A 13772-nucleotide genomic window follows, 5' to 3' on the forward strand; every position below is an offset into this window, starting at 1 on the left:
TGTCAGACTCCGAACTGGATTCAACAGCTTTCAACAGCAGCATGGCCATGGAGGACGAAGAAGAACTTTAAAGACCTCTGGTCGGCTGGCGGGGGTTGGGGTCCCCCGCCAGCTGAAGAAATATTTTTAAAGGCAGCGGCAGGTGGAAGCGGACCTCGGCTGGCGGGGGTTGGGGTCCCCCGCCAGCAAAGGTAAACAACAGCAGCGGGGGAGGGTTGACGGCGGTAGGGGGTCCAGGGCGAAATCTGTGGGGGCCCAGGCCCCTGTGGCCCCACGCAGATACGCCCCTGAGAAAGACTGCAGTCAGCTCCTGAGGGAGTATCTGGGAATGGAGTGAATATTGTGCTGTTCAATGAAGAAAGTGCAACACTCTGCACCTCTTTGCATTAAATTTTAACTGCCAGACCCTTGACCTTTCTAATAACATTTGGCTATCCCTTCTTATGGTTTCTACTCCCTCCAGGGTATCCACTCTATTGGCTATCTTTGTGTCATCCACAAAAAGGCAAACTTTTCCTTCATAAACAGTTGAGAATCTGAAAGTGGACAAAGCTATGGGGCCGGATGGGGATACATCCCAGGATACTGAGGGAGCTCAGAGAAACTGGTTGAACGACAGGTGGCAGAGGGTACTGGTAAATGGAATCCACTCAGGGGAAAGGAAGCTGAGTAGTGGAGTGCCTCAGGGGTCGGTGCTGGGACCAATTTTGTTTAATATATTTGTGAGAGAGATTATCAAAAGATTGGAAGGAAAAGTTTGCCTTTTTCTGGATGACACAAAGATAGCCAATAGAGTGGATACCCTGGAGGGAGTAGAAACCATAAGAAGGGATAGCCAAATGTTATTAGAAAGGTCAAGGGTCTGGCAGTTAAAATTTAATGCAAAGAAGTGCAGAGTGTTGCACTTGGGGTGCAGAAATCCAAAAGAGATATACTAGATAGGAGGAGAGAGATTGGTAAGTTTGGCTCAGGAGCGGGACCTTGGGGTGATGGTATCCGAGGATCTGAAGGTGACTGAACAGCATGACAATGCGGTGGCCATGGCCAGAAAGATGGTAGGTTGCATAGAGAGGGGTATAACCAGTAGAAAAAAGGAGGTGTTGATGTCCTTCTACAAGTTGTTGGTGAGGCCCCACTTGGAGTATTGTGTTCAGTTTTGGAGGCCATATCTTACTAAGGATGTAAAAGACTTGAAGCAGTTCAAGAAAAGCGACAAAAAATGGTATAGGATTTGCATTGCAAGATGTATGAGGAGAAACTTACTGACCTGAACATGTATACCCTGGAGGAAAGGAGAAACAGGGGTGATATGATACAGACGTTCAAATATTTGAAAGGCATTAATCCGCAAACAAACCCTTTCCAGAGACGGAAAGGCACTAGAACTGGAGGATAGGAATTGAGGTTGAGGGGGGCAGACTCAGGAATAATGTCAGGAAGTATTTTTTCATGAAGAGGGTGGTAGGTACCTGGAATGTCCTCCTGCGAGAAGTGGTGGAGATGAAAACAGTAATGAAATTCAAAAATGCATGGGATAAACACAAAGGTATCCTGTTTAGAAGGAATGGATCCAAAGAAGGTTAGTGGAGATAAGAAAACAACACCGGTAATTGGGAAGCAAAGCTAATACTGGGCAAACTTTTAAAGTCTGTGCTCTGATTGTGGCTGGAGAGTTTCAGCAGTTGGAGAACAAAGAAAGTACTGGGCAGACTTCTACGGTCTATGCCCTGAAAACGGCAAGGACAAATCAAGACCAGGTATACATATGAAGTATACGACATGCCATATGTAATGAGTTTTTTCTGTTGGGCAGACTAGATGGAACGTACAGGTCTTTATCTGCCATCATCTGCTGTATTACTATGGGACATTGGTTTAGGATCCTGCCTTTGAGTGAGCTCTCTAATTGGGCGGGTGGAGCATTTTTGGAAGGCAGAAAAAAAAGGTGCCTCTATGTTGTGTAACTCCGTGCCTAAATGTCTAAATATAACAGCTTTTATGCATGGCTTCCTAATTGGATGTGCAGCTTTATACATGTGCAGGTAGAAAAAGGAAGTATTGCCTCTTATATATGCAGCTCTTCAAGTGATGCTACTATTTTCAACATGATGTTCTAACAAAATGGCTGGTGCTGTTGGGTATGCCAGGACTTACATGTATACATCAGCATATAAGTACATAAGTATATAAGTATTGTATTTAAATCAGGTACTGTCTCTATAATAACCTACTCTGTAAGCCACATTGAGCCTGCAAAATGGTGGGATAATGTGGGGTACAAGTGCAATAAATCAATAAATAAGTACATAAGTATTGCCATACTGGGAAAGACCAAAGGTCCATCGAGCCCAGCATCCTGTTTCCAACAATGGCCAATCCAGGTCACAAATACCCGGCAAGATCCCAAAAATGTACAAAACATTTTATACTGCTTATCCCAGAAATAGTGGATTTTCCCCAAGTCCATTTAATAACGGTCTATGGACTTTTCCTATAGGAAGCCGTCCAAACCTTTTTAAAACTCTGCTAAGCTAACTGCTTTTACCACATTCTCTGGCAACAAATTCCAGAGTTGAATTACATATTGAGTGGAGAAAAAGTTTCTCTTATTCGTTTTAAATTTACTACATTGTAGCTTCATCGCATGCCCCCTAGTCCTAGTATTTTTGGAAAGCGTGAACAGACTCAGATACTTGATCATGTTATGATCACTGTTTCCCAGGGGACCCAACACCACCACCTCTCGAACTATGCCTTACACGCCACCAAGGACCAGATCCAAAATGTACATAAGTACGTAAGTAAAAGAATATATAATACGGTCATCTTTGAGGATTGGTCTAAAAAAAGAATGTACCACACAGAATTGCTGAAGGACAAAAAAACATGACTTCACCAGTGCAGCCACCTGAGGTTCAAAGGTTAAACCTTGGTCAATGACAATACCTAAGTAATTAAACTGTGAAACCAGTATTGGCATCCCATGGATTAATGGTGTTAAGGAAAGAAGGCAAATGCTTTTTGTGATCCAGCAAGCTGTTGTCTTTGAGGAATTAAGGACCAAGCAGTTTTCACTAGGCCATTTAGATTTTGACTCAGTCTCTATCTGAAAGTCAGAGAAGTCTGGATAGAGGGAATCTGTGTAGTAGGCCAGTAAGATGTCGTTAGCATAATAAAAGACCCTAATGCCATGGTCTTAGCTAAGCATTATCAAAGGGCTAAGAAAATTGTCAAATAATAGTGAGGCTAACACAGAGCCTTGAGGGATGCCACATTGAAGTTGAAACACTAAAGATTGTGAGGGGGAAAGAGAAACAGAGAATGTCAAATGCACCAAAAAAAGAGGAACACCAGCAAAAAACTGTTCCAGAAATGCTGATGTCAACCAAAGGAGACAAATCAAGTGAATTAAGAAGGGGAAATTTTCCCATGATCAATAGTTGAGGGCAGGTCACTCAAAAGTGCTGTTATAACCATCTCAGTGTTGATACCCTGGCAGAAGCCGGATTGATGGGGGTGCAGAGTATTATCTGCATGTTGTGAGAGTTGGTGAAAAACAATCCACTCAGCTAGTTTGGAAAGGAAACAGAGATTATAAATAGGTCAATAATTGGATAATGATGTTGGGACAAGTGAAGAACTTTTTAGGATTGATCTAGTTTTTGAAAAGAGGTAAGGGAGGGGTAAACTAAAAGTTGACCATGAACTACTTTGAGAGAAAGACTCTATGTTCTAGTGATCTACAGGATCTTGATTAGGAGCCAGTTGAGAGGGAACCCTAGCTGGATTAAAGTTATCATGCAGAGTACGAACTTTAAAAATAAAAAAATACTGAGCCAGATCTTTGGCTGAGTGGGAAGTGTTAATGTTCTTGTAACCAGAAGAAGTCAGTTCAGACAACATTGAAAACAATTTCTTTGGTTTGTTAACAGCTTTCATCAAGATTTCTTGGCTTGTTTAATTTTGGAGTAATAACTGTAACAAACTTTATAAGCATTAAGGAATGTGGGCAGCTTATGTTTTCTCCATTTCCTCTCCGCTTGACTTATCTGTTGTTTTAGTAAGTGCAAGCTTTCGCTGAACCAAGATTTTCTTGACTTATGAGTGGTTCTTAATCATGTCTCCAAGGAAGCAGTCAAGTAAGTTTGAGATACAAGAACTGTGTTCTAAAGGAAAAACTGTTCATCTAATGGAAGTACAGGATAACATTTGTTACTTTTACTGAAGTAATAATTTTGCCGATTTTTACTACTTTTACTTAGTTACATCTGATACTTGCAGTTAAAAGTAAAAAGTAAAAGCCATATCTCAAAAAAGATATAGTGGAATTAGAAAAGGTTCAAAGAAAAATGACCAAAATGATAAAAAGAATGAAACTCCTCTCGTATGAGGAAAGGCTAAAGAGGTTAGGGCTCTTCAGCTTGGAAAAGAGATGGCTGAGGGGAGATATGATTGAGGTCTACAAATTCCTGAATGGTGTAGGAGTAGAAGTAAATCAATTTTTTACTTGTTCTTGTCCTTTTCAAATCATGCTAACACAGGAGGTAAGACATAAGAAAAGGGGCTGGAGGTCGGGAGGGGATGAATAACAGGGAAGGAGCAGAAGTTGGTGAGCAGATGAGGCAGAGATTGATGCAGCTGGGGAGGTGATGAATACAGAGGGTGGAAATGGGGGACTGGAAAGTAAGTGAAATTCAGGGAATGAGAGGTTGCGGAAGGAATGAGGCAGGGCAGGGGTTGGGAGGAGAAGGGAGGAAAGTGTAGGAATTGGAAAGGTGATAAGTAGGTGAAAGAGGAGACCAAGGATTGTGGAGAGAAGGAAGGATGAAATCTAGCTTAGGGCACATAAAAAGGCAGATGAGAGAAATGGAGACAAAAATGAAACAGAAGGATCAGTGTTACAGTCAGGTATAAGAAAGAAGGCAATGAAGAAACAGAAAATGGAAATGAGATCCTGGAAAGGGACTTGAAGAAAAGTAACAAAAGGAAGTGGTACAGAGAGACCAGGAACAATCCAATTGGAAACATAAAATGGTCAGTAAACAAAGATAAAAACAAATGTATTTTTGGTATTTAGAGAAAGCGTCAGGTTTGGAAATGTGCATTTCTTGTCATTTATTTTATGCTGAAGGAAATATATCTTTGTTTCTCCTTTGGGGTTTCACTGCTCACAACCTGGTTTCTTTGGTTTTCCATTTCATTATTTTGTTTACATATGTTTCTAATTTGTAATCTCTTATTTATTTTTATTAAGTGATGGCCTGTGTTTTCCTTGTGTAACAGAGATGAGGGATTCTGTTGTCTTGTAGGTACTGTATAGCAATCTGTAGCGGTCCATCTTTCCCAGCTGGTAAAGAGCCCCCACACTACGCTTAATAACAAGAGCCCTGCACTCGTGATCCCTGGAGGAGTGTTAGTGTTCTTGAACATTTGCAGTATTGACTTTTCGTAGGTAGGGTTGGTGCAATTTGAGTTCTTAAGTTGATGCAATATGGTATGGTAAGCTTCTGAATGTCTATTTGCAAGATTTTGTCTTACATCACACAGTGTCTGGTAGTGGAGGGAGTTTGTGTTCTAATCACTGATTTGACACCAGAGTTTTCAATTTGAGTTGTAAACTGAAACATTCTACTTCTGCTCTGTGCTGTTTGTTGGGAGAGTCTTATTGGTTGATCTGGGAATGTCCCGTGTGAATGAGTAATTATATGATTTATATACAATTGATCTCTCTGTGCTCCTCACTACAGGCCTCAGAAGTGTGCAGCTAGGTCAGGAGAGGGCAATCTTTATGTACACAGAGGGCCGCATGAATGTCAGTACTACCCCTAGCGGGCCACAGCATTATGTAATGTCAGAACCAGAAACGCACAGAGCTTCAAAGACCTGTGATACAATTTAATTTAAAAAAATGGAAACAAATTGCTAGAGTGGCTATTCTGAAAATATTTACAAAACACAGTACTTAAAGTCACCACATAAAATTCAGTGGTGGGCCATTTTTGGCTCACCGACTGCAGGTTACCCACTTCTGATCTAGGTACCGGTGGTCACCAGCATTAGAGGGCTCAACCTTGATGAAATGAACTGGACATTTTTCTGTTGAGTCTGTGGTTCAGTTCCTATAGGCTGTTCAGCTTTGGTTTTATGTGCCTATCTCATATAATAATTTGCTCCTTCAACGTTCTAATGTGTCTCACTGGGATCGTAACCATCTCCTGATGTCACGAACGCAGTGAGAAACATTAAAACGTTGCAGGAGCCCGCCCCTGCCGCCCCTGCTGCCCCCCCCGAGGTCGCCGCCGCTCACCTCTGCACCCCCCAAGGTCCCCACCGCTCCCCCCTTCCACACCCCACCCCAAGGTCGCCGCAGCCACTGCTCCCCCCCGAGGTCACAGCCGCTCCCCCCTCTCCATCCGCCCAGCCACTTTCCCTCCAGGCCCACCCACCCACCCAACAGACCTGCCAAGACTCCAGCGACACAGGCAGCAACAGCTCCGATTTCTGACCACTGCTGCTTCAGCAGCAGCAGACACTACAAAAACACCATCAGCTGTTTTTACGAAGCAAGCACCGCATTGCACCGCAGGCAGCCATCAGGATTGGCTTTTCGCTTTGCAGCCCCTCCTCTCGTTTCTCACGTCACTGCCCCTGGAGGACGACCCCGGAGGAGCACAGTGACGTGAGAAGAGGGGCTGCAGAGCCAACAGCCAATCCTGATGGCTGCCTGCGGTGCCGTGCTTGCTTCGTAAGAACAGCTGATGGTGTTTTTGTATCGGACGCTGCTGCTTAAGCAGCAGTGGCCAGAAATCAGAGCTGGTGCGCCTGTGTCGCTGGAGACTTGGCAGGTCTGTTGGGTGGGTGGCTGGGCAGATGGAGAGGGGGGTTGGGGAGTAGTGGCTGCAGCAACATCGGGGGGGGGGGGGGGTTGGAGGGGAGCGGTGGCAACCTTGGGAGGTGGAGGGGTGAGCGGCGGTGACATGGGGGCGTGGCAGCAGGGGCGGGGACAGAGGAGAATTGGTGGGTGGCTGGAGAAGGGGGCAGGGGAGAGAAAAGAATCCCTGGGTGGCTACGGGGGGGGGGGGGGGCAAGGGAGAGAAGAGAATCGCTGGACAGGGGGGGCAGGGGACAGAGGAGTTTCGCTGAGTGGCTGGAGGGGGGCAGGGGACAGAGGAGACAGTCTCACTCTCTCTCTTTCACACACACACACACATGCACATTCACTCTCTCGCACACACAGTCACTGTCAAACACATTGTGTCAAACATACACACTCCAAGCAAAACCTTGCTAGCGCCTGCTTCATTTGTCAGAAACGGGCCTTTTTTTACTAGTGATATATAAATATATATGATTGATGTATTTTAATGATTTTGTAATAAACTTAATTGCTTGACTCCTGTCAGTTTGCTGTTTTCTATCACTCCCAACCCACCCTATTCCCTGATTGTAATTCTGAGCAGAAGTGTGTGTGTGTGGTTGGAGGTGGCACCATCTCATCTTTTGTCTTAGACAGCAGATTGACCCCCCTCCCCCTCGGCTGACTTACACTAGCATTCTATAATGCTGTTACTGAGCTGGTGTGTAGCACATAGCATTAGTACACCAAACTGGAAATACCTAGCTATAGAATTGCCCCCTATTCCTGGGCTAATTAAAAAAAAAAATCAAGTGTGATGAACAAGCTTAGGGTTGTGGGCAAAATCTGAAGTTCTCTTTTTATTTTTTTCTAGTTTAATTGGAGCTAGTGAGATCCTGACGCCATGAGCCCTCCTGGCACCAAGTCCTTCCCTACTTTATCACCAGGCCCCTTCCCTAGTTTCTAGTCTGGTTATTGCAGCATCAGTCTTGGATTTTAGATTCTGATTGTTCACTCTTTCCAGTTCCAAGCTCAAGGCACGCTGTAGTTTGGGAACTGTAGCTATATCTCTGCCCAAGGGAGCTTACAATTAAAGCTTGCACCTGAGGTGACAGAAGGCTAAGGGACTCTTTTTCTAAGGCTCATAGGTGCCTACGCACGTCCAACGCGGGTCAAATTAGAACTACTGCCCAGCTACCGTGTGCCCTATGTGGTAATTCTATTTTTGACGCCTGTCCAAAATGTGTAGCAGAAAATATTTTCTATTTTCTACTGTGTGGTGCTAACCGGGTGGTAATCGGCAGTGTATGTGCGCTGACGATTACTGTCCAGTTAATGTGTGAGACCTTACCGATAAGTCAATGGGCAGCAGTAAGGTCTGAGGCCCAAAATGGACGCATGCTTGTTTTAATTTTGCTGCATGTCCATTTTCGGCCACAAAAAAAGTCCTTTTTGCAGCCGCGCTGAAAAATGGACTGTGTGCGTCCAATACACATGCCTACACTAGCGATAACACCAGCCCCTGGGTCCGAATTATCTCACTAAGATGAGTATTTGAAAATATAAATAAGATATAAAGTACATAAATAAATGAAGAAGTAAATTTATAAATGAAGTATGATAAATGTGAACCAGAGAAGAAATATGTGCAGGTCCCATCGTCATTATTGATTTTTGACGGTATGCACAACTGAGGTCACAAAGAGAAAGAAAAAGAAAATTTGATAAGTATTAAGTTATTGATGGTAGAAGTATGGTGGTGAAGAATTGAGTTGATGGGAGTGAACTGGAGTGGTATGAGAGCTTAATCCCACAACAGATCATTTATTATTTGCCAGATTGAGAGGTATTTACACTAGCGCAGACCATTTTTCGGCCTGCTTTAGTAAAGGGGCCCCTAAGTGACTTACCCAAGATGACCAGGAGTGTCAGTGGGATTTGAGCTGTGGTTTGCCTCATCCTTAGCTGGTGCTTTCCTCATTAAGCTACTCCTCCACTCTGTTTGGGTAGGAGACATACACCAGGGCTGCTTCTGGAACCTGCAATCAGGGGCCCTAAATTTAGCCACCAAATGTCATACTTATCGAGGGCTATGACTCCCTTCCCAGGGACTGTGATTGCCGCCTTCATAGTATAAACAGACTCAGCTAGCCAGGATGTGGAAGTAAGTCCTAATCTGGGAATTGAACCCTGGACCTTTATGGCTAAGTTTCTATGGGTTGAAATTTTACTAAGCTAGCCAAGCTATCGTTGATATATCATTTAACTGAACCACTAGTTTCACCTAGATTTACTACCCCCAGGGAGCACTGTGAAAAGAAGGTGTGCACATTTTGATCTTTTAGTACTTGATTGTCCCCATCAGTAATGCAAATATGTGTCCATGATGCATGAAATAACATTAATTTTATACTGTTTATGTACTCTAGCCATAAGGTTAAGCAATTGCTACTATTAAGCAAGATGAAATTGCATTACCTTTAATGAAATGCACTTTCCTGATAAAGAAGAATGTCACTTTCACAAGTGGTAGCACTGTTAGCACATTTTTACTGAGAGAATTCCCAAAATTATATCTTAATTGCTTGGACAGCTGTGCAGTTTACATAACGAGCAAACAATGCCAAGGTTTTTTTATTTCCTTTGTCAGCTGTACTGGATGTTATTATGCATGGTGGACCTTCTTTAGGCCTTTTATTACTTGATTGCAAATCATTCTTCATTGCTGCCCAAATTTATGGAAGGACATTGCTCCCCGAGGTGCCGTATCCTTTCAGGTCTGTAACTGAACATGACTGATGGCTCCAGTGTAACAGTTGCTTATTACAGTGCTCACTGAGCTATGATTGCTCCAATACTTTATGCTGGCAGATGTGTTTCCCTTGGAACAGCATCTCTGAGACAGAGGTCATTGATCAAACCCCCTCTGGCTGTTCCATTATGTGCAAATTATTGCTAAAAGCAGGGAGGCTGAAAGGCAGCGCGTACGCTCATTTCAGAGCTGGGGGAGGGCGGAAATTTAATGTAATGAAGCAGAAAGAAAACTCTAAATTGGAACAATGTTTTTTTTTGTTGTTGTTGTGCGAATTAATAGAAAAAAAAAGGAATAAATTAGACTGCTTCAAGAGGCTTACAGGGAAAAAAAATGATCCAAATTATTTTAGCATTTTAGAGCAGCTGTTTTAATTGTGGCATAGCATTATTACCCATGCGCTTTAAACAATGAGCACTCTTATGTGCTGCTGTACCACTCTGGTATATTAAGGCTATTAGTAATACTCTGTGCCTTGAATGAAGGGATTTCTTGGAGAAAGGCGTAATTACACAAAGCAGAGGGGCATCACCACATGCAGCCAGTGCTACATTTAAGAAAGGTTGTCAGAAAGCCTTATTGCTTTGATTCTAACAGTATCAAGCAAATATCTGTACAAGACTTTGCTTGAATGATAAGGGGTCTTACCGCTGCTATTGAGCTGAACAAAGACTGTAGAAGAGGTTTTATTTTTTTTTCTGATTCTTAGTGACTACCTATTATTTTTGTTTTTGTTTTTATTTTTGTTACATTTGTACCCCGCGCTTTCCCACTCATGGCAGGCTTAATACGGCAGGCGATGGAGGGTTAAGTGACTTGCCCAGAGTCACAAGGAGCTGCCTATGCCGGGAATCAAACTCAGTTCCTCAGGATCAAAGTCCACCACCCTAACCACTAGGCCACTCCTCCACTCTACTACTACTTATCATTTCTATAACGCTACTAGACGTACGCAACGCTGTACACTTGAACATGAAGAGACAGTCCCTGCTCGACAGAGCTTACAATCTAATTAGGACAGACAAACAGGACAAACAAGAGATAAGGGAATATTAAAGTGAGTACCTATTCTATTCTGAGAGTAGAGCTCATATGGAAAGATACTTGGGACCCCTTTTACTAAGCCACGTAGGCGCCTACGTAAGCCAAATTGGAGTTACTGTCCGGTTACCACGTGCCCCTTTGCGGTAATTTCAATTTTGGTGCGCGTCCGCTATATGTGTCTGAAAAATATTTTTTATTTTCTGGCGCACATTACAAACACACGTCAAGTGGCATTTGATGTGCGTAGGTCATTACCACCCAGATTCTTCACTGCTAGGTCTATGGCTGGTGGTAAGGTCTCAGACTGAAAATGGACGCGCAGCAATTTTGATTTTGCCGCACAAAACCCAAGCCTATACTACTGCAAGCCATTTTTCAGTGCGCCTTTGTAAAAGGACCCCTTGGTTAGAAAGAGTTGCGGGAAATTTCTTCTAATATGTAGCTCTGTGTTTTTAGAACAATTTGGAAAGCATAGGGTTTTGAAAGCACATGTACAGGGAAAAATAGTGCTAGATCCGTCTTGCTGCACACCAATTTATTATATTTATTCTTTTTATTTGAAATGTCCCAAAATTCTTACCCTGTCAATTTCCATTTATATGAGTACTGTACTGGTTGGAGAACAAGCCTGGAGGTGAGCCATTATTGGAAATTCAACTCTCATTGTAGTTTGAAGAAGGCTTTACTGTCAGATGGGTGGGTTTCTGAGAATGTTTCTTTTGCAAGTTCTCACATCTGCTTTATGTGGTGAGAGGAATGAAAAAATTCAGAAGGGATTCTTAAAAACAAGAGAGATTATTTCTATGGAATCAGACGGATGACTTTCTTTCTAGGGTGTGAAAGTTCAGGAGAAACATTCTACTCTCAACCTTTTGCCCTTGGACAAGTTGAAACTGGCAAAGTATTATGGGACAGAGAATTTACTTAAGAGTAGTCAGAAAAGTTTGTTTGTTTATTTGTTTACTTTGCTAATATTAACCTAGTGAAGTTAAAGGCATTACCAATCACTGACTCTTTTTCTTTTGAGAGTCCTCTAGTCTGCGCTGGGAAAATCAGGAGGATGTCAGAAAAAAAAGTTACAGTAAATTTCTTTAAAAAAATATTGCTGCAATTGTTTTCACTGCTGTAATGTAAACATTCAACTTCTTCAATATCAAGGTACCAAAACCTAAAATCAAAAACGTTTTTTAAAGAAACCTTTTTCCATTAAAAGCAGCATTAGCAATAACTGCAGAGCATGATCAGGACATAGGCTGAGCTCCCACTTACGTGCAGAATATTATGGATAACTGTAACTTACATGCATCTCTGGTGCATTAAGGTGCCCATACTTAGGTCAGCTCTATGGCTTGTGTAAGTGAGAGTGACTAAATGTTAGGTGCATCAATACCTGGCTATGCTAGTATTCTATAATAGAATCTACATAAGTACATACATATTGCCATATCGGGACAGACCGAAAGTCCATGAAGCCCAGCATCCTTTTTCCAAAACAGTACAATACATTTTATGCTGCTTATCCTAGAAATAAAAAGTGGATTTTTCCCCAAGTCCCTCTTAATAATGGCTTATGGACTTTACTTTTAGGAAGCTAGCCAAACCTTTTTTAAACCCCGCTAAGCTAACTGGTTTTACTACATTCTCTGGCAATGAATTACAGAGTTTAATTACACGTTGAGCGAAGAAATATTTTCTCCAATTCATTTTAAAATTTACTACTTTGTAGCTTCATTGTGTGCCCCCTAGTCCTAGTATTCTTGGAAAGAGTAAACAATCGATTCATGCCTACCCGTTCCATTCCACTCATTATTTTATAGACCTACTACTACTACTACTTATCATTTCTATAGCGCTACAAGGCATACGCAGCGCTGTACACCATACACAAAAAGACAGTCCTTGCTCAAAGAGCTTACAATCTAGATACTGTAACCTCTATTATATCTCCCCTCAGCTGTTTCTTCTCCAAGCTAAAGAGCCCTAGCTGCTTTATCCTTTCTTCATAGGGAAGTAGTCCCATCCCCTTTATCATTTTCGTAGCCCTTCTCTGTACCTTTTCCAATTCCATCATATCTTTTTTGGAGATGCAGTGACCAGAACTGCACACAATATTCAAGGTGTGGTCGCACCATGGAGCAATACAAAGGCATTATAATGCCCTCATTTTTATTTTCCATTCCTTTCCTAATAATACCTAACATTCTATTTGTTTTCTTAGCCGCTGCTGCACACTGAGCAGAGGGTTGCAACCTAGGTGTCTAAGTTCCTTTATAGAACAGGCTCCTACTGCTTACCCTCAGGGCACCTAAATGGAGGCACCCATTGTAGAATTACCCCTACAGGGGAAGATTCTATATATATAGTGCCAAAAAAATAGGTGCAGAAATCAACGCCAACTAAGCATATTCTATAAACGGCGTCTCGATTTAGGAGCGGTATATAGAATACGCTTAGTTGATATGTCGGTACCTAAAACTAAGTGCCTTCATTTACACCAATGAAAACATGGCATAAATCTTGTTGCGTGGATTTACACGCACTGGGCCATATTCTATAACTATGAGTGTAAATTTTGGAACACCCATTTCCCTGACAATAACCATGTCCCTTTTTGCCTGCGCACGTTAGAAGTTAGGCACACTGCGTTTCCGTCCACCCTTGCGGAAACAGGAAATTATATCAGAAGAGAGCGGAGTGTGTTCTTTCTAGGGAAGGCCAAGGCTCCAAGACAACCTTGCTTCAATTGCTGCGGTGCCGCTATGGAGGCAAGGTAGAAAGACTGCAGGGAGGGAGGGAGAGAGAGGAGTGCTGGATCCATTAAATGAGAGAAGTGTTACTCTGCTGGACTGGGCTGGGGAGGTGTGCTGGTCCTCAAGGAGGTTAGATTGAAAACAGGAGATGGTATGAGCCTATCTAGCCCATTATATGGGCAGAAGCCACCCAAAACAATAGCAAAAGATTATTAGAAATAAGGGACTGCTATACCTGGTCCATCTGTAAAAAGTCAAAAAGCTGTTCCAGTTGGATAGGCAGTGCGTTAAAGGGTGGAGGACAAAAGAT

The sequence above is a fragment of the Microcaecilia unicolor genome, chromosome 2, assembly GCF_901765095.1.
Source record: "Microcaecilia unicolor chromosome 2, aMicUni1.1, whole genome shotgun sequence".
Taxonomy (NCBI): domain Eukaryota; kingdom Metazoa; phylum Chordata; class Amphibia; order Gymnophiona; family Siphonopidae; genus Microcaecilia; species Microcaecilia unicolor.